The sequence below is a fragment of the Triticum urartu genome, chromosome 2A, assembly GCF_056163025.1.
Source record: "Triticum urartu cultivar PI428250 chromosome 2A, HENAU_Tu73, whole genome shotgun sequence".
In the NCBI taxonomy this organism is placed as follows: Eukaryota; Viridiplantae; Streptophyta; class Magnoliopsida; order Poales; family Poaceae; genus Triticum; species Triticum urartu.
The window spans coordinates 30,693,812-30,712,848 of NC_141874.1; positions in this window are offsets into that span (position 1 = coordinate 30,693,812).

Genomic DNA, 19,037 nt, shown 5'->3' on the forward strand with positions numbered 1-19,037 from the left:
TTATTGCGCCGTAACCATGGATAATCTTCATTGTTTATCAGGATGCTTGGGTCAGCCTTGACATTGAAGGGAGGATTTTCATGAAACTTTTCATAATCTTCAGACATGTCTGTCTTGCCGTCCACTCCCAGGATGTCGCTTTTTCCTGAAAGAACTATGTGGCGCTTTGGCTCATCGTATGATGTATTCGCTTCCTTATCTTTTCTTTTTCTCGGTTTGGTAGACACGTCCTTCACATAGATAACCTGTGCCACATCATTGGCTAGGATGAACGGTTCATCAGTGTACCCAAGATTTTTCAGATCCACTGTTCTCATTCCGTACTGTGGGTCTACCTGTACCCCGCCGCCTAATAGATTGACCCATTTGCACTTAAACAAAGGGACCTTAAAATCAGGTCCGTAGTCAAGTTCTCATATGTCCACTACGTAACCATAATATGTGTCCTTTCCGCTCTCGGTTGCTGCATCAAAGCGGACATCGCTGTTTTGGTTGGTGCTCTTTTGATCTTGGGCGATCATGTAAAATGTATTCCCATTTATGTCGTATCCTTTGTAAGTCAATACAGTCAAAGATGGTCCCCTGGACAACAAGTACAACTCATCACAAATAGTGTTGTCACCTCTGAGACGTGTTTCCAACCAACTGCTGAAAGTCCTGATGTGTTCACATGTAATCCAGTCGTCGCACTACTCCGGGTGTTTGGAGCGCAGAATGTTCTTGTGTTCATCGACATACGGGGTCACCAAGGTAGAGTTTTGTAGAACTGTGTAGTTTGCTTGAGACCAAGAATATCCGTCCCTGCATATTATTGAGTCTCTTCCAAGAGTGCCTTTTCCAGTCAGTCTCCCCTCATACCGCGATTTAGGGAGACCTGTCTTCTTAAGGCCAGGAATGAAGTCAACACAAAACCCGATAACATCCTCAGTTTGATGGCCCATGGAAATGCTTCCTTATGGCCTAGCGTAGTTACGGACATATTTCTTTAGGACTCCCATGAACCTCTCAAAGGGGAACATATTGTGTAGAAATACGGGCCCCAGGATGACAATCTCGTCGACTAGATGAACTAGGACGTGCGTCATGATATTGAAGAAGGATGGTGGGAACACCAGCTCGAAACTGACAAGACATTGTGCCACATCACTCCTTAGCCTTGGTACGATTTCTGGATCGATCACCTTCTGAGAGATTGCATTGAGGAATGCACATAGCTTCACAATGGCTAATCGGACGTTTTTCGGTAGAAGCCCCCTCAATGCAACCGGAAGCAGTTGCGTCATAATCACGTGGCGGTCATGAGACTTTACGTTCTGAAACTTTTTCTCTGGCATATTTATTATTCCCTTTATATTCGACGAGAAGCCAGTCGTGACCTTCATACTGAGCAGGCATTCAAAGAAGATTTCTTTCTCTTCTTTCGTAAGAGCGTAGCTGGCAGGACCTTTATACTGCTTCGGAGGCATGCCGTCTTTTTCGTACAAACGTTGCAGGTCCTCCCGTGCCTCAGGTGTATCTTTTGTCTTCCCATACACGCCCAAGAAGCCTAGCAGGTTCACACAAAGGTTCATCATCATGTGCATCACGTCGATTGAGGAGCGGACCTCTAGGTCTTTCCAGTAGGGTAGGTCCCAAAATATAGATTTCTTCTAACACATGGGTGTGTGTCCCTCAGCGTCATTCGGAACAGCTAGTCCACCGAGACCCTTTCCAAAGATTACGTAGTGTAAATCATTGACTATAGCAAGCACGTGATCACCGGTGCGCATGGTGGGCTTCTTCCGGTGATCTGCCTCGCCTTTGAAATGCTTGCCTTTCTTTCGACATTGATGGTTGGTCGGAAGAAATCGACGATGGCCTAGGTACACATTCTTCCTGCATTTGTCCAGGTATATACTTTCAGTGTCATCTAAACAGTGCGTGTATGCGTGGTATCCTTTGTTTGTCTGTCCTGAAAGGTTACTAAGAGCAGGCCAATCGTTTATGGTCACGAACAGCAATGCCTTAAGGTTAAATTCTTCCTGTCTGTGCTCATGCCACGTACGTACACCATTTCCATTCCACAGCTGTAAAAGTTCTTCAACTAATGGCCTTAGGTACACATCAATTTCGTTGCCGGGTTTCTTAGGGCCTTGGATGAGAACTGGCATCATAATGAACTTCTGCTTCATGCACATCCAAGGAGGAAGGTTATACATACATAGAGTCACGGGCCAGGTGTTGTGATTGCTGCTCTGATCCCCGAAAGGATTAATGCCATCCACGCTTAAAGCAAACCATACATTCCTTGGGTCCTTTGCAAACTCATCCTAGTACTTTCTCTCGATTTTTCTCCACTACGACCCGTCAGCGGGTGCTCTCAACTTCCCATCTTTCTTTCGGTTATCACTGTGCCATCGCATCAACTTGGCATGCTCTTCGTATCTGAACAGACGTTTCAACCATGGTATTATAGGAGCATACCACATCACCTTCGCAGGAACCCTCTTCCTGGGGGGCTCGCCGTCAACATCACCATGGTCATCTCGTCTGATCTTATACCGCAATGCACCGCATACCGGGCATGCGTTCAGATCCACTACAAGAAATATGTCAACTTATGACCTTCTGTCAGTGACCCTCGAAGAATTGGTCATAAATTTATGACCATTTTAGACCAATTGGTCAAAAGCTGTTCAGGGGGCTCCAAACCCTAAACCATTACGACCATTTTGGTCAGAAAGGTCATAATTTCCTTACACAAAATGGTCACAAAGCAAACAGTGCTAGTCCGCTGCCTTATTTCTAGTTGTTAATGACCAATATAGATGGTCATAGCCTTGTAGATTGTGGTGGGTTGTGATGACTAGGCGCCATCTCATCAGTTTTGCCTATGTGTCATGTCCATGTGGCAGTTTTTGCCCTAGGTTGTGAAGCAACCTATATTTCTATCATTCCCAAAATTCCCAAAAAAATCTCATAAATTCTTTGGGGCATATCTTCATCAAATATGTAAAAATCCTTCCTTGCCTAGTTCAAAACTAATTCAACAATATTCATTTTCCTATTCTGTTCACAACAACACTTTATGAAGGAAGTGCTATTTATATATTCTTGATTGCCCTAGGAATTTTTGGGCACTCTTTCCTATCCAAATCATTACCGCATGACAAAATTCAGCTCCATTTGCCTAGCAAATCTTCTTCGGCAAATTTCCAAAGTTTTTGTCCACCTAGAAGCATTGTGAAGGAAGTACCTTTTTTATATCTCTAAATGACATGAAATTTATACAGTTCCTTCATATGTCCAAATTATCACCCTCCTCCAAATTGCAGCTCAGTCAAATCATCTATGTGAGCCCAGGTTCAATTTATATTTTATGGCCAAATTGGCACGTTGCAAAGCAAGTGTTATATAGACCCCTCCTATTACCCTCAAACTTTTCTGGCACTCTTCCATACCCAAATCATTGCCACATGATAATATTCAGCTCAATTTTCCTAGTAAATCTTTCTCAGGAAATTTCCAAAGTTTCTACCTCGAGAGAAGCTTTGTGAAGTAAGTACTAGCTAGGCTTACCCAAATGATCTGAAAATTTACCATCGCATGACCATACCTAAGTAACTTACCTACACCAATTTTGAGCTCATTTCATTCATCCAATCTCTCTCACTAGCATTGTGAAGGAAGTACTACTTTGGCTTGTCCAAATGGTATCAATTTTCTACAATGCTTTCTTATGCCCAAATAACCACCCTTCACAAAATTTCAGCTCACTCCATTCATTATTTTGAGCCCAGCTTCAACATTCATATTTTTGTCCAGCGTGGTACTTTGCAAAGCAAGTACCACCTAGGATCCTCCTTTTGAGCTCAAAATTTGTGAAGACATTCTCCTTAGTAGATGATCATCCTCAGCCAAAACTCACGCCCATTGGCCATGTGCATTTCCCGTACCGCTAATCAAACACTTGGCTGCTAATTCATGTTTGAGCATCGATCGGTCTCCTCGTGAGAATCTTATGTTGTAATTTTCTTCTTAGCACCAACCTGGGGAGTGCCCAACCCACTAGACATGCCTAGGCCGCCCAGAACACATGGCAACATTACAGTCACGCGGTGACCACGCGACGGGCATGCGAGTTTACGCGCTCTAGAGTTGGGGCCCTCGGCCACCGTCCAAACCTCGACATATCGCCACCAAACCATGTATTTATGATTAAATAGGTCCTTATGTAACTAGAAATGATTTTTGGAAAAAATAAATAGCAAACTATGAGGCAGCAGCAGTTCAAATTTGACCCGCTTCCAACTGAATCGGCGGAAATTTGTCTTTTTCACGAGAGGTGGATCAAAACTTTTTACACCCAACTATTTTGTCAATTGTGCATTAAATATGTCCTAGTATTTTAGAAAATTGATTTGGTCCAATTTTGCAACAATTATTTGGTAGTTCCTTCACAAAAAAACCTCCTTTCGGGCACTCGGAAAATGAAAAATGGTTTTTTCGTCCAAAGAAAATGAAAACTTCCTTAGGCAACATTGTTTGCCATTCCAATATGCACCCTTGTGCAAAATATGAGATCATTTGAACAAACTATGCCACGAATGTGGCCATAACATTGATCATTTGGCTTGAAAGCCATGAATCTTCAGAGATGATAGCTCATTTCTGAGAACACTTTTTAAAAATAATTGCCGTATTACAAGTTTGTTATTTTTCTTGGGAACTTGGCCACATATAATGACACAATGCGAAGGTTTCCCAATTTTCTGATTTTTTTGAATTTTTTATGCCCGTTTCAAAATGCGGTCAAAACGGCGGGCTTGACCGTTCCTAGCTAGTGGTTGATTCTTGGAAAACTTTTGGTGTTTCTCTCATTAAATAGATACTTATGTACCTAGAAATGATTTTTGGAAAAAAGAAATAGCAAACTATGAGGCAGCTGCAATTCAAATTTGACCCGCTTCCAGCTGAATCGGCGGAAATTTGTCTTTTTCACGAGAGGTGGATCAAAACTTTTTACACCCAACTATTTGGTCAATTGTGAATTAAATATGTCCTAGTACTTTAGAAAATTGATTTGGTCCAATTTTGCAACAATTATTTGGTAGTTCCTTCACAAAAAACCTCCTTTCGGGCACTCGGAAAATGAAAAATGGTTTTTTCGTCCAAAGAAAATGAAAACTTCCTTAGGCAACATTGTTTGCCATTCCAATATGCACCCTCGTGCAAAATATGAGATCATTTGAACAAACTATGCCACAAATGTGGCCATAAGATTGATCATTTGGCTTAAAAGCCATGAATCTTCAGAGATGATAGCTCATTTCTGAGAACACTTTTTTAAAATAATTGCCGTATTACAAGTTTGTTATTTTTCTTGGAAACTTGGCCACATATAATGACACAATGCGAAGGTTTCCCAATTTTTTGATTTTTTTTGAATTTTTTATGCCCATTTCAAAATGCGGTCAAAACGGCGGGCTTGACCGTTCCTAGCTAGTGGTTGAATCTTGGAAAACTTTTGGTGTTTCTCTAATTAAATAGATACTTATGTACCTAGAAATGATTTTTGGAAAAAATAAATAGCAAACTACGAGGCAGCTGCAGTTCAAATTTGACCCGCTTCCAACTGAATCGGCGGAAATTTGTCTTTTTCAAGAGAGGTGGATCAAAACATTTTACACCCAACTATTTTGTCAATTGTGCATTAAATATGTCCTAGTATTTTAGAAAATTGATTTGGTCCAATTTTGCAATAATTATTTGGTAGTTCCTTCACAAAAAAACCTCCTTTCGGGCACTCGAAAAATGAAAAATGGTTTTTTCGTCCAAAGAAAATGAAAACTTCCTTAGGAAACATTGTTTGCCATTCCAATATGCACCCTTGTGCATAATATGAGATCATTTGAACAAACTATGCCACGAATGTGGCCATAAGATTGATCATTTGGCTTCAAAGCCATGAATCTTCAGAGATGATAGCTCATTTCTGAGAACACTTTTTTAAAATAATTGCCGTATTACAAGTTTGTTATTTTTCTTGGGAACTTGGCCACATATAATGACACAATGAGAAGGTTTCCCAATTTTTTATTTTTTTTAATTTTTTATGCCCGTTTCAAAATGCGGTCAAAACGGCGGGCTTGACCGTTCCTAGCTAGTGGTTGAATCTTGGAAAACTTTTGGTGTTTCTCTGATTAAATAGATACTTATGTACCTAGAAATGATTTTTGGAAAAAATAAATAGCAAACTATGAGGCAGCTGCAGTTCAAATTTGACCCGCTTCCAGCTGAATCGGCGGAAATTATTCTTTTTACACGAGGTGGGTCAAAGATTTTGACACCCAACCATTTGGTCAATTGTATATTAAATATGGACTAGTATTTGAGAAAATTCATGGAGTCCAATTTTACAACAAATATTTGATAGGTTCTTCACAAAAAACATTTTTGCCTCTCGGAAAATGATTAAAAATAGCTAGAAAGATCAGAAATGCATAAAAATTGGTCCTTATCCATAAAATATGGTCTAATTCTAGTGAAAATTTGTGTGGTACCCTTTTGCAAAATATTTTTGATACCTACTTCACAAAATCCTTCTAGTTTTAGTAGTACTTGGAAACTCTTTTAAATCACTGGTTTTCTGAACCAATCAGAACCATTCCCATGGATCGATGACATGGCGCCCATCCATCCATCCATCTCTCCATCCCACATCCATCCATCCATCTATCTACAGAAAAAAGGAAAAGGAGATAGCCCACCCACAGCCCAAACCCTAGCTCAGACCCCCCATCTCCTCGCCGCCGCCGCCCCCTCCCGATCTCACCCCCACCTCTCCCCTCAACCAAGGACGACGGAGATCCAGTCCTCTCCCTGCATGGCAACCCTTCCTCCCACCCACTGCCGACCTCGCCGTCCTCCTCACGCACCGCCCACCTCGTCCCTCCCTCCTCCCTCTGCCCCTTGCCTTGATCCCCCAGATCCAATCGACACAATCCCACCGCCCCCGCACCCCGTACTGTCCACCATGGCCACCTCCTCCTCCTCCGGATCCCCGCACCAACCCACCACCCCGCCGTGGGGGCGTGTCTGCGACGGCTGCCCGATCGCATGTCGTGCCTCCCTCTCCCTCGCACTAATTCTCGTCACCGCCTCCAACATCGCCCAATCCCACCACCGATGGGCCAGATCCCGCCCGATTTCGGCATCCTCCGGCGCGCCCAACACACCACCGTGACCTCCTCCGTCCGTTCCTTCCTCCCATCAGGCCAGATCCGGTGCGCGCGTCCTCCAGAGGCCAAGCGCAACCCTTCCCAGTGGCTAGGGTTGTGGCTAGCACGTCGCCGTCGTGGCTCCGGTGACTCAGGTGAGTCTCTCCACTCCTCTTCGTCACATACCTCCCTCTCTTCCTCACCTCTTCTTGTCTCCCTTGCAGATCTCGACGTCTAGGTTTGTTTCTTGCTCCGTTGACGGCTAGGGTTCCGATGTGGTTCGGTTGTGGCATGGCGGAGCGGGCGATAGAGATGTCTTGGAAGCCACCAACATCAACAGCGTGCTCCTACTCCAGCTTCTGGCCAGGGTTCGTTGGCCTCCTCTCTCTCTCTCTCTCTCTCTCTCTATCTCTCTCTCTTCCCCCACTGTCTCTCTATTTTGATTTACCTATCTAAATTACGTCTCTCTACAACTGACCCCTTCTCTCCCCTCGCCTTGTGGATGCAGATCTGTCGAGGGATACATCATCGCCGGAATGTTGTCCTGGGTGAAGTCCTCCCTCATGCCACAACACCTACACTTGACTGACTCTATCTCCATTGCTGCTGGCTATGGCTATTGCTCTGTGGTGCGGTGTGCTGTGCTGAGCTGGCCTTGGTTGGATTGTTGGGAGGCTATTTGTAGGGAAGGAGGTTATTACGGTTGTGATGGTAGGGGTGGGGATGGGAATTTAGGTTGTTGTTACTTGGTAGTGCCTACATAGTGAAGTCTAGTTGATTTTTCATATGGTATACCTTGTTATCGATCATCATTTGCTTCCTAATACACCTCATCAAAGCTTTCAAAGGCTCTCATTTTTCTGCATTACACAAAATTGTAGTGCTGACCCCACAAGTACTTAGCATTTATAAATGTGTCTATTTCTTTTGCTCCCCTAGGTTTAACCCCTAAGCTGCAAAAACTTTAAATTGGTCTGTGGGCAAGTGGGTTGGTAAATATAGAAGATGTAGAGATGTAGAACTGAAGCTTGGTACTTAGCCATTTAATTTGTAGGTACTTAGTCTTACCTACACAATGAATTGTAGTTCGTTTGTCATATGGTTAGTGTTGGTCATATGCAAGTAAACTGGATACCCACCAGACTAACTATTTCCCAAAGTTAGAGTGATACATTCTGTACTACACTGCTAATGCCTATCCGAGTTCGTTGTTTTATTTTCATGGTAACTAAATGTTGAATTTAGCCAAACTTCATGTCACCATGCGAATAATGTTTTTGCTCAAAATTCTTTTCTGTTTCTGTGGTGCTAAACTGCCAATAGAAGACGAGAGTTCTTGTTGAACAACGCTACAATTGCATTGTTGTATGTTATTTAGGGTTGTCCTAGTTGCATAAGAGCATCTTTTACTGTGCATTTTGTTTCCTTGCTCAGTACAGAATGTATTGCAAGTGTTCTTCATTATTTTTTCCTTTTGTCTAAATATATCACAAAAAGTTATGTATGGAGTAGTGATTGTCTAATGTCCTCTTAGATTACCAAATGGATGAAGCAAAATCTTGTGTGACCCCGTAGCGTAGCACGGGCATCCTACTAGTTGGTATGATAAGTATGTGTTAGGTTTGTCCAGTCCATCAATGTCGGTAAATGTGTTGTGGTCTGTGAATGTGTATAGATTTTTTTAAATTTTGTTGGCTGTTGCAACACTTGGATGATTTATTAATATAACCCAGCAGCGATGCTTCCATTTTAAGACATGTACTAGTGTGCTAAAACTACTACTGTACCTGCTTCTTCTTAGCCTGAGTAGTACATCAGGCCTGTATTAACTTGTGTTAATTGTATTAACTTGTAGCCTAGTCACCGCAGTCATCTTGTGCTTTTATCTTCTCTGTGATGTCATGTGCCTTTGAGTCTACTTATTGAAAACCTTATGCTCATATATCTTTTTAGTCCCTCTATTTCCATAAATGTGACACTGTTTTGTTTCTAAATACTTGACACATACAAGTTTGAGGGCATTATCCTAAACCCCTGCTATGATTGATCCATCTCCTCTACTTTGTTACTTGTGCTTAATTGAGATGTTACTCAAGGGTAGTGTTTCTGCCAGCATATATAAATTATATGGTCGCTTACTTTAATATGTGTGTTGACTCAAAACTATCAAAATATCTAGAAAGAGAGTGAACTCACTTCACAGATTCTTTCAATCTTCAATGGTTATGGTTTTTGCATTATAGATTCTTAATCTCGGCTGATTCTAGATTCTTCCAATTGCTAGCTAGCTCCAAAGCAAATCGTCTTCATTTGGAAGATGCAACATTCTATCAGAATCCATTCTCCTGCTAGGAGTCGCCATGATGCAGCACCACCACCAGCTAGACCAGTGGCTCGTCGGCGTCCGCTGCTCTGACCAGGCGCAGGAGTCGCTCGACAAGCTGCAGGCCTCGCTCCCTCCCTCCCTCCTCGACGGATCCAGGAACCCTAGATGGCCAGGGTGAGACTGTAGGAGGTCAGACCCCTCCTCTCATTCTCTTCTTCTTCTTCTATCTCTGGTTTTTTTCCTCTCCGCATGTCATCTGATGTAGGCGTTTGTGCGTTCAGTCGTGTGCAGGCACTGTCCTCCCATCTCATCTCCCTTGGTGGTGAAGGAAGGAGTCCATGGAGACGGAAGCTGCTGCCCTCCCATCTCATCTCCCTCCTTGCACGGTGAAGGAAGGAGGCCATGGAGAGAGAAGCTGCTGGGGATGCCGATGCCGATGCCGATTCAAGAGGAGGGCCATGGAAGGTCCTCTCCTTTCCTCTATCTTGTTCGCTTGAGTCCTGTTTCCGTCTTCTCCATTCAAACATGTTCTTCCCAATTCAGACATCTACTAATGTGCAGGTGCTGTTGCTGACACATTCGGATGCTTCTTCTGTTAATCTGCAGGTGCTGTTGCTGGAGTGTGGAGTGTATGAGGCATGGAGTATGGAGTGGAAAGGGTCCGCGGAGAGTATGACTAGGTAATGATGCTCTGAAAATGTTTCTTTCATGCTTCTTTCACTTACCTGAACCTTAGGTGAAGGAATATCTATCTGCATGACTGCCTTTGTAGAATTATTCTTTGTTTGTTGGATGCTCGAGAGTAGGGGATATGGTTTTCTGGGAGAGACATCTTTGCAAAATATGGTTTGGTAGCTATATATCTGCTGCTAATTGAATTGGTCCTTAGTTTAGTTAGTGGACTAAGTGGTTGACTTCTAAGCTTCAGCTACTAAAACCCACTTGCAAATTTGTCTTTATTGTTTGCATAATGTATTTGCTGCAACATGTATATCAAATACTGGACTAATAGGTTGCCAGTTTGTCCACTGCATACTTTGAGGCTTTGTTACCTACTCATTTTAGAGAACTGTATACTTACTACTACAATTGGTATTACTGTTATTGTCATGCAGATTATAACTGAATTATGCCCTGCTTTGTTGTAGTTGTATGCTTATTTGCTATGGTCTGAACTCTGTTTCTCTGCAGGCCCTGAATCTCTCATTTTCTTTGTTGTTGCCTACTACAGGGAATCCACTATTGTTGACAGACGATGAAGGGCTTCTTACGGGCTGCTGCTCTAATGGAAGGTACACGACAAGCATGCTTCAATATGCTACACTTTGCTAGCTGTTGACATGCATCCTTCAAGATGCACCTCTAGTGATGTTCATTGCATGACCTGCACTTGTACCAATATACCATGCTGGTACCTGTAGGTTAGTGTTGGTGGTGCCTAACATGAGCTTGAATGTGGTAGTTGAAGTGTAGAACAACAATAGGTTAATGTGTGTTATTTGCCGTATGCAAGTCTGTTGTTTTATTTGCCCTTTCTAGTATTGTAAAAATTGATGCATTTCTGGCATAAACAAATTATTCTATAAGATCTGTAAAAGCAAACATTTCACTATGCAAGTCTATTGTTTTATTTGCCCTTTATAGTATTGCATGATAGTGTCCAAATTCAGGAAGGGAAAGGTGAGGCTGGAACGTACGAGTGGGTAGATCTACTTTGTTGTTTACATTAGTGTTGCCATTGCAATTGTTTAGTTCTGGCCTCAGCAGCAGTACACTAATGCTGGTAGCCTTTGTGTTCACTCTTTTACAGGAGAGCCAGGACAAATTTGAAGTGAAAATCCATGAAACCAAGTGCAAAGCTGTGATGCATTGTGATACTGTAGAGATTGTGACATTGGAACGGATTTACTGTTATTTGTATTCACTTGCCAGAGATTTGTTTATTCCGCTTGACTGTAATAGATTGTGACATCGGAACAGATTTACTGTTATTTGACAAATTATGTTTGTTCTGTTTTGTTTGAAATGGTGATTTAAAAATGTGTGAAATGGAAACCTGACAAGTGGGATCCACTTATCAAAATAATCTGAGCAATGTTGAAATATTTGACGTGTGGGACCAGCTCCAACATATAATGGGCAAAACAAGAAATCTATGGACTAAAAAGGCCACGACCCAAAATAAAAAGGCTATAATGTTGCAATGAAGGCCATGGGCCAAAAATAAAAAGGCTGCAATGAAGGCCCTGGGCCAAAAATAAAAAGGCTGCAATGTTGGGCTTGGTCCATGAAGCTGACAAAAAATTCATAGGAAAAAAATATAAATGGGCTGAATTAATGGGCCAGGCCCATGTAGAAAACCGAATTGGACCGGGCTGAATCTTGTGCCACATCAGCTTGCCACGCTGGATGCCTACGTGGCCTGGGGAGGTTGCTAGTGACCAAAACGCCACAGTGGACTTATTTTGGTCATAAACGTTTGCGACCATTCCAGTAGAAAGGTCGCTATAGTCAGTTTACGACGCCCAACTTTTGACCTTATGTTTTTGGTCACAAAAAGGTCATAAATGGAAATTTGTGACCATTCAGTGACCAATAGTGGTGGTCATAAGTTGACATATTTCTTGTAGTGATCCTTGTATGCACCGTGGTAGAGGATGCAGTCATTAGGGCATGCATGTATCTTCTCCACCTCCAATCCTAGAGGGCATACGACCTTCTTTGCTGCGTATGTACTGTCGGGCAATTCGTTATCCTTTGGAAGCTTCTTCTTCAATATTTTCAATAGCTTCTCAAATCCTTTGTCAGCCACAGCATTCTCTGCCTTCCACTGCAGCAATTCCAGTACGGTACCGAGCTTTGTGTTGCCATCTTCGCAATTGGGGTATAACCCTTTTTTGTGATCCTCTAACATGCGATCGAACTTCAGTTCTCCTTTTGACTTTCGCATTGCGTCCTTGCATCGACAATGACCCGGCGGAGATCATCATCATCGGGCACATCGTCTGGTTCCTCTTGATCTTCAGCAGCTTCACCCGTTGCAGCATCATTGGGCACATCGTCTGGTTCCTCTTGATCTTCACCAGCTCCCCCCGTTGCAGCATCACCGTATTCAGGGGGCACATAGTTGTCATCGTACTCTTCTTCTTCGTCGTCTTCCATCATAACCCCTATTTCTCCGTGCCTCGTCCAAACATTATAGTGTGGCATGAAACCCTTGTAAAGCAGGTGGGAGTGAAGGATTTTCCGGTTAGAGTAAGACCTCGTATTCCCACATTCAGTGCATGGACAACACATAAAACCATTCTGCTTGTTTGCCTCAGCCGCATCAAGAAACTCATGCACGCCCTTAATGTACTCGCGGGTGTGTCTGTCACCGTACATCCATTGCCGGTTCATCTGCATGCATTATATATAATTAAGTGTCCAAATTAATAGAAGTTCATCATCACATTAAAACCAAAGTGCATACATAGTTCTCATCTAAGAACATATAGCTCTCCAGAGCATCTAATTAATTAAACCATACATTGAAACTATGTAAAACATTTCAATGCGAAAACAAATGCGATCATAATCGCAACCAAGGTAACAATTGATCCAACGACATAATGATACCAAGCCTCGGTATGAATGGCATATTTTCTAATCTTTCTAATCTTCAAGCGCATTGCATCCATCTTGATCTTGTGATCATCGACGACATCCGCAACATGCAACTCCAATATCATCTTCTCCTCCTCAATTTTTTTTTATTTTTTCCTTCAACAAATTGTTTTCTTCTTCAACTAAATTTAACCTCTCGACAATAGGGTCGGTTGGCATTTCCGATTCACATACGTCCTACATAAATAAAATCTATGTCACGTTGGTCGGCATAATTTTCATAAACAATAAATGAACCAATAGTTATAAAGATAATATATATACCACATCCGAATCATAGACAGGACGAGGGCCGACGAGGGCGGATACCAAAACCATCGCACTATATAAGATGCAATAATAAAAGTAAGAAAATAATACAAGTATCTATGTAAACATATAAGTAAGAATATTTTCCTTTCAGAAAGGAGATAAAACAAGAGGCTCGCCACGGTGGTGCCGGCGATGAGCTCGACGCGGGTGATCGACGGCGGTGCAGACGGGGACGGGGCGTGACGGACCACTAAACCTAGACAAATATTATGGAAAATGGAGCTTGGAGGTCGAGCTTGGAGAGGAGAAAGCTTAAGTAGTGTGGCTCGGGCATTCCATCGAACACCTTGTGTGCATAGGAGGTGAGCTAGAGCACCACCAAGCCCTCTCCCCCTCGGCCAGAGAAAAACAGAGCACTGGGGTGCTCTGCTCACGAGCGAGGGGTATATGTAGGCACCTCATTGGTCCCGGTTGGTGACATGAGCCGGGACTAAAGGGGAGCCTTTGGTCCTGGTTCAAGCCACCAACCGGGACCAATGGTGGTGGGCCAGGAGCGAGGCCCATTGGTCCCAGTTCGTCCCACCAACCGGGACCAAAAGGTCCAGATGAACCGGGACCAATGGCCCACGTGGCCCGGCCGGCCCGTTGGGCTCACGAACCGGGACCAATGCCCACATTGGTCCCGGTTCTGGACTGAACCGAGACTAATGGGTTGACCCAGCCTGGACCAAAGCCCTGTTTTCTACTAGTGTACATGGAGTTGTACCAACTGAGATGCTGTTCGAAAGGACCTTCCTTCTGCTACTTTATAAAGTCATGTTAGTCAGTCGGTCATGAACCCCAATTCTATGTTGATGGTAAAGTACATGCTGACGTATGCTATGAGCATAATTGGTTTGCTGCCAAAAATTGGCATGCCAATGTTTGGCATTGTGCCAAATATTGGCAACTACTTGGTTGGCTACGAGTTGTTTTGCCTCTCTCACATAAAGTTGCCAATAGTTGGCAAATCTCGGTATTGCCAATAGTTGGCAGTGCCAACATTTGGCAAGCCAAATATTGGTAGCAAACCAATTATGCTCTATATCTTTTGAATTGTGTGTTGGATCCAGTAGTGTATACTAAAGTACCTCGTTAAATCTTGTGGGATCCAATTATCCATAGTTTTAGTTCTCTACTTTCCTTTGGTCAAGTTATTTTCCTTAGTCATAATGTCTTTCTATGTGTATATGTGTAAGTGAAGTTAGCATTATAATGCTTAATGTTTCCTTTCGGTAACTTAGCTTTTAAAGTGCTCGATGCTTGGTGCCCATTCATGTACCAGATTTATATTGTAATGTGCGACAATGTGCTCGCATTTAAACTTGCTAATATATTCGTTTACTAAACATGACATGTGCAGATCTGAGGATGAAGTTTAGCTAAAGAATTGAAGAAGTTCAAGGTCCTTTTTCTCCCTCTTGATAACCTTTGTCCTCTCATTTTGATGCTATAAACATGACTACATGAGGGAGAGAAGAGCATACGACGAAGTTAGATGAGATTTCCAGTGAAAAGCATTCTTTCTTTTGTTTACCTACATATCTTCATTGCACGATTGATTCTTTTTCTCGGTATGTTAGGAATCTAAATACTCCATTATAGGAAGCTTGAAACTACACTTTTCTTATAGTGAGTTATGTGTGGTGGTTTCGGGGTTACAGATGCCACAAGGCTTGCCTAACAAAGGTTCCCTGAAAAGGAATGGTTTGACAAAAAAGGGTGGTTCTTTCTTCCTTTAACTGTTTCGATCCTGTTCTTTTTATGCCAAAAGGAATGCTAATGCTTATGTTTTAATATTTGCAAGATAAACAATTGTAGGTTTTAGAGCAAATTTTAGGATAAACATTTTCACTATTTGTATTCCTGGTTTGAACATATGCTAGAATCATATCTACTCTTGAAAAATCTTTGTATGTATATGCAGTTGTCTTGGAACGGGCTATGATTCTATTTTAGTGTCTTAGTTTATAGATTTCTCCTAAGAATCTTGATATCCACTATATTAGTATAGTATAGATTTGTAATTTTTCCTTGGGAATCTATATATCCAGTCAAGCTTGAATAGGCTATATTTTTTTTACTCGCTCATGGCGTTGGCACTCGGCCGAGGACATGGCAACAGGTCAAGAGTTCATGTTCTTTCTGTACATTTTTGCATGCTTTGCTCTCCAAGTGCAGAACACTTTTCCACGCCCCATCGATGACGATCTTCCTGTATGATCATTTTCATTTGTGCTCCCTATTTTCCTTGCTCCACTAATAAGAATGAAGCCATTAATTAACTGTTGACTGTAATTGCAGGGGCAGCTCTTTTAGAACCACACAAGTTATTCTGAAAGGTCATTAAGCTTATTGTAATGTCAACTTCTGTAAAGGTGCTTGTCCTATTTACAGTATGTTTCCTTTGACAAATCAATACAAGTGTACAAATTCATTTGAATGGATTCGCAGGGTATTTTCATTAGCAATGCCACAAGGCATCAGAAAGCACAAGTAGCGAGAACATTTAGTTCAGTTTTAATATCATAGTTCTACTCATCATAAATTGTGTCAAATTAATCTGCTATAGTATGGTGATAACAGAGGGGCACTTTTTAAAAAAAATGTTTATTTGTTCCAATTATATAGGGCCCTCCGCAAGGATATTGATTTCATCAGGTGGAGATGTTTAGTTGGAGAAATATTGTTTGTCTATTTCTTAGTGCGTGCCTAACTTTTTTCCCCTTTTACATTGCTTCATTTCTATAGGATTTCTTGAAATATAATAACTTGCTCCAGCAATTGTAGAATGATCATGGTTTCTTTGCATTCTCAACTTTCATACGATTAACAATTTCAAGGCTATCCTGGGTAAGAAAGAGACATCATTGGCATTAGCCAATGCATTTGCGTTAAATGACCTGCTGGGTGAGTGCAACTTTGTTCTTCTTTAGTGGGTGTTTGTATTTTCCAAAAAGAAGTTGGTGCACCTCATAGTTGTTTCGTAGCATGAATATTATGTCTAGATTTTGCTTTATAATACAGAACTAAGTAGTTCACTATGTCAGTTAGCTATGTGTGGCTTCATAGTTTATAACTTTAGCTACAAGCCTACAATCATTAGTACCATACAGTTATTTTTTATGGACAAAACAGGGTAGAGCTCTAACGACTACTCTCAAGCTGTCTAGAAAAGCCTATAGCCAAGATTATCTTTTAAGTTGATTCCGTATCTTTGAACAGCGGATTCTGATTCTATTAGAGATGTTTCAATGCATTTTTTATCAGTTGCGCTACTACATTTTACTACTGATTTGAGCTGCCATATTCCCAGATAGTGATTATCTAAATTATTGACATCCACTCAAATAAGCACACAAGAATTGTATGAAAGGAAACCACTCATGTTTTTAATAAGAAGTTAGAAATGCAAATGCAGTTGACCAATGTTTAGCGTAATAACAATGTTCAGGCCGCACATGCATACCAGAAAACTGAGGTGTGGTCTTACAAATGACAACTACTTTCATGTTAGTAATTTCTTCTGTTTGATATATTCCACGACCCTGTTTCCTACCTCCGGTCATTCAGTTTATCATTATATCCACCATATTTTTATGCTCTGCATTCCTAATCTGCCGGTCACAAGAAACTGTAGTATAATGTCAGGTCGCACATTCTTTTTGTTTCATGGTTCAGTGGAGGTGAGCAGCAAGACTAAGGTTCAGTATAATGTCAGCTGATTGCAACATCCTAAGTTATTTGATCAAAGTTTTTCATCTGGAAGCTTGAATATCTTTTGGCTTTCAGTACACATCTATTCTGATTTGTGCATAAGGAAGCTCACAAAGTTTGTGTCCATCTTTTTGGTAGTACCATATCGCTTGCATATTTTATCAGACTGGTCATAGTCACGAAGATCAGACTGATCATATTTGGCAGAGAAGATCATAAGAAGCTTTTATATCATATTTTGTTGTGTTTTTTCTGCAGGAAAAGGTACCATGGGTTGATGGTTTTGGATCCAATTACTATATGATGTAATTGACTGCTATTCCTAAGAACTGCTCCTAGACATAGTGCTCTATGTTATCATGTCTTGCATACTATTGTGCTGCTTGTCTGTATAGTTACTTGGATCTTACATTTCAATTTTGTATTTTTGTTGATGCAAGTGTGTTCTTCCTACTATAAAACAACATGGATTTCTATAAATTAAATTATACATATTGTGGAAGAATATCCTGTGTATGTCTATATTCATGTTCATGCCTACTATAAAAAAAATATTCTTCATTGCCTATGCTTTTTTTCCTTGTTAATGATGATAATGCATCTCTCCATCTTATTAATTCCTTCTTCATTCACTTGAAATATTGCCTAACTATTTTTTTTGTGTACTTGGTGTAGCAGCCTGACCTATGGTCAAACTGAAGGTGCTTAGCATGGTCCGGTATGCATTTCTTAGTTTCTCTTGATTTCTGTTTTTGTTTTAGTTTTGTTTCATATTAAACCGATTGTATTTGTACATATTGGAGAGGTTATTTCTCGTGTGAAGTTACTATATTTTTCCAGTTCCAAAACACCTTCCTCAGATTTTGATATTTCTCTGTTTGTAGGGTGCAACTTCCTTTATGGTCTACTACTTTACATGAGAAAACATTTTTCTGGAAGGAGCTGCTGACAGGGCTACCTTAACAACAAACTGGATGGAGCCTCAACCCCTTCAGTCCCGGTTGGAGCCACCAACCGGGACTAAAGCCTCAACCCCTTTAGTCCCGGTTGGCGGCTCGAACCGGGACTAAAGGTCTAATCTTTAGTCCGGGTTTGAGACACCAACCGGGACTAAAGGGTGAAGGTCCCATTTGAACCGGGACTAATGCCTGCCCGGCGCACTAGTCGCTCGAACCGGGACTAATGCCTGCCCGGCGCACTAGTCACTCGAACCAGGATTAATGCTCACATTAGTCCCAGTTCGTAATGCAACTAGGACTAATGTGTAGATTGAGCTTCAACCAATGCCCTGTTTTCTACTAGTGGTAGGAGGGAGGAGGGAGGGAGGGAGGAGGGAGAGAGAATGGAGGATGGTGACCGGAGGCGGACGGAGGGAAGGAGGGAGGGAGGAGAGAGAGGAGGAGGGCAGCCGACCGAGGAGGGAGGAGGGAGGAAGGAGAGAGCGGGAGAAGGGAGGCGGCTTACCGACAAGGAGGCGGCGATGGCGGCGGAAATGTGCCGGAGCAGTGCGGGCACGGGCTGGGGGAGGGCGGCCGGAGCAGTGCGGGGGCAGGCCGCCGACGAGGGTGGGAGAGAGAGTGGAGATGGAGAGTGAGGAGGGGAGACTGAGAGGTTGGGTGCGGAGGATGATGATAGCCTGGGCTTATTAGTAGCGCGTGTTTTGTCCCAACGCTGTAGCGCAGGTCCAGTACAGGCGCTACTGCTAAGTGGGGATGGGCACCTGGGCCCTGGCGGGCCATAACAGCAGCGCGGTTTGCCATAACGCGCTACTACTAAGAACCTACTAGTAGCGCCTCTTTTTAAACCGCGCTACTGCTAAGGTTATGTGTATAAGCTTC